This window comes from Babylonia areolata, chromosome 18, assembly GCF_041734735.1.
Source record: "Babylonia areolata isolate BAREFJ2019XMU chromosome 18, ASM4173473v1, whole genome shotgun sequence".
Lineage (NCBI taxonomy): Eukaryota > Metazoa > Mollusca > Gastropoda > Neogastropoda > Buccinidae > Babylonia > Babylonia areolata.
In genome coordinates, this window is record NC_134893.1 from 7,048,217 (window position 1) to 7,051,790 (window position 3,574).

Genomic DNA, 3,574 nt, shown 5'->3' on the forward strand with positions numbered 1-3,574 from the left:
ATAAAAAGAAAGACAAATACAAATACAAAAAACATCTGCTGGGCAAATGCATAACCAGCAGCGTGACCCAACGCACTTCGTCAGGCCTTCGTCAGTGAATGCCTATATATTTGTGCACCTATCAGAGTGGATTTCGTCCACATAATTTTGCCAGAAAGCAACACTTATGTTGCCATGGTTTCTTTTTTCAATGCGCAAAGACGGTGTGTGCCGCACACAGGACTTCGGTTTAAATCATATCAGAATGATTAGACGCTCAGTCTGATTTTCCAGTCAAACTTAGGAGAAAAAGCGATAGCTGGAATCGAACAATCGAACCCTCACGAACAATTTATTGGCAGATAAGCGTCTTCAACATGCTGCCACCTGCTTCCTGGCAGCGGAACGCTTTGGGGGGAAAAAAAGAAAAGAAAAAAGGGAGGTGTGTGTGTGTGTGTGTGTGTGTGTGTGTGTGTGTGTGTGTGTGTGTGTGTGTGTGTGTGTGTGTGTGTGTGTGTGTGTGTGTGTGTGTGATGAACAGTTTGAAGAGGTATCCCAGTTTCCCCTTTAGCTATCAGTTACAAAGCCAATGAGCAGAGAAAAGTGTAGATGTAGTAGGTAGTGGGAAATTCCGTTCATTCGATCATTCACTTATTCACTCGTGGGATTATTCTTCTGCCACTGGTCCCTCTCTCTGTGTTTGGGATGAATTTGCTCTGGCCACTGTTTCACAAATGTATCTATGTTCACCTTTCTGGCTTCTTCGGGAAATCAATCTAACGAATTTTCGTCATTCAAAATACTAGTTAACCGATTTTTTTTTATTTGTCAAACACACACACACACACACACACACACACACACACACACACACACACACACACACACACACACACACACACACACACACACACACGAACACATACACACGAACACACACACACTCAATAAACTAAACGCATTTCGCCAGTGACACACACATGCACGCAAATGCTTTCGAGCAGAACCGATGGGGATGAACATTATGAAAGACCACTTATTACCATGAACAAAAAAACCCTGCCACTTCAACATTCTTGGTCCATGCATCTTCTGTCATGCAGATCCCGTTCTCCTTTAATTTCCTTCAAAGGGCATTGTCTGACTAAAATGAAACAAGACATACGGACGCTCAACAACAGGAAAACAGATGTCAGCCGGAAGCAGAAGCAAGGAAGTCCATGACCTTGGCAGTCAGTCACACAGAGGGGAAGTTCAGTCAGACAGGGGGGGGGGGGGGAAGCTTGGCAGTTCAGTCTTCTGTTTGGGTGAATGGTAACGAAGCCTGTGAGAAGAAATGTGTGGGGAAGGTGGGGGCGAGGGGGTGGGTTGGGGGGGGGGGGGGGGGGGTTGGGTGGGAGTGAAGAAGATTCTTGATGGTGAAGGATTCATTCATCGGCGTTATCCACTTGGCTGTAGCGCCCGTCACAAATCGCACCAGCATGCGCGCTGGCATGCAACCTGCATCGGGTGTGTGTGTGTGTGTTAGGGGGGTGGGGGGGGGGGCGGGCGGGGGGGGGGGGGGGACACGAAACGCTAAACCACCTGCATGCACCATGCAGTACCCCGCTCCAAACTTCTTGGACCATACTTACGCTCTTTCCTTTGGTCCCTTTCAAATGGCATTGACTGACTGACTGATGACTGACTGACTGACTGACCGGCTGAATGGCTGATTGACAGACAAACAGACAACCCACGATGGAAACAGAATGTCAGAAATAGCACGAGGTTTGGTTCCCTTCAAATGACACTGATTGTTTAACAGTCGAGCAGACGATCAACGATGTCAGCAATATGCCAGAAACGGGACCAGTTTTTGCTTCCCTTCAAATGGCATTGGCTGACTGATTGACTGACTGATTGACTAAATGACAGACAGACAGACGATCAAAGATGGAAACAACATGTCAGAAATGGCATCAGGTTTGGCCCCCTTCAAATGGCATTGATTAATAATAATAATAATGATAATATTCAATATAGCAATGAATCTTGTGCAGAGACAAGTCTAAGCGCTTTCACACCAGTCATTCACACGCATGCATAACTCTAAGACTGAAAAAACTGAAGACAAGGAAGAGGCAGGGGAGGGAGGCTATCTTGTGAAGAGGTGGGTTTTAAGGCCAGACTTGAAAGAGCTGAGTGCGGAGACCTGACGAAGCAAAAGAGAAACTGAGTACATTCCAAATGCAAGGTCCAGAGACAGAGAAAGAACGGCGTCCAACAGTGAAGTGTTTGAATCTGGGTATGCGTAAACATAGTGGATCCAAAGCCGATCATAGAGAGCGAGATAGACTAACAGATTGACTAACAGTCACTTTTTCCTTTGGTCCATATCAAATGGCATTGACTGACTGACTGACTGACTGACAAACAGGCGATCAAAGATGGAAACAAGTTGTCAGAAATGGCACCAGGTTAGGCTCCTTTCAAATGGCATTGATTTACTGACTGACTGAATGAATAACAGAAAAACAGACGACAACCAGCCGCCGTGGCGAAGTGGTTAGCGTCGCGGACTGACGGCTGGGAGGACGCGGGTTCGAATCCCAGCGGAGGTGGGTTTTTCGGCCCGTGGCCGGCTCCTACCCAGAGTTGAGTGTGCTGTGGGCTTAAATGGGGAGACTGGGACCACACAGTCGAGTGTCATCCACTTCAAGGATGCGTCTTTGGGTGTGTTGCTCTAATTACCTGACCAACACTGCAAGTGTCTGTATCTCTCGGGCCTAGTTAACGCCGGGATATCATTATGACAGGAAGCATAGAATACAGCCTTGTCACGCAGTCCCAAACCAAAATGGACCTCCATGGCAACATCGTCATCATCATCGTCATCCTCCTCCTCCTTCATCGTCATCAATATAAACAACATAGTCTCAAAGTCTGTGGCCTTTCATGCCCTGCTCTCATGGTGACCTCAGTTTCGATACCCCTCCACTTCCGTGCTTGGGGTGAGTCCTGTCAATGTCGTTAGTGTCGGCAGATTCATGGGGGGCTGTTGTCTGAGGGACGTGGTGGAGGTCTCCACTCTGGGAGGGCCGCTCACTCAGTCTGGCTCCGCCGCGACTAAGCCATTACTGTCGTTAGTAGAGGGCTTAGTAGGTGGTGTCCTAAGTACGTTAAAACAGGACAGGCACCACTGAACACCACCGAAGTGACTCAGCAGCAATGCAGGGTCTCCTCTGGTGTGTGGCCTCCTGGCGACCTAACATCGATGGTTCCCTGTGGACTGCCGACGCTGGAACTGCGACGGACGAACCCGGGTGTGGCCGTGTATGGGGGAATCTAAATAAGCGGCGTGGGAGTAATGCCACTGAAACGGTGCAGGTTATGGGGCAGCAAAAAAAAAAAAAAAGAAGGCGAAAAAAAAAAGAAAAAAAAGAAGAAAAAAAAGAAAGAAAAACAGACGACCAGCAATGGAAACAAGGTGACAGAAATAGCACCAGTTTCAGTCCCCTTTCAAATGGCATTGATTAAGTGACTGACAAACAAACAGACGCCTGATGATGAAAAGAAGATGTCAAAATTAGCGCCAGTTTTGGTCCCCTTCAAA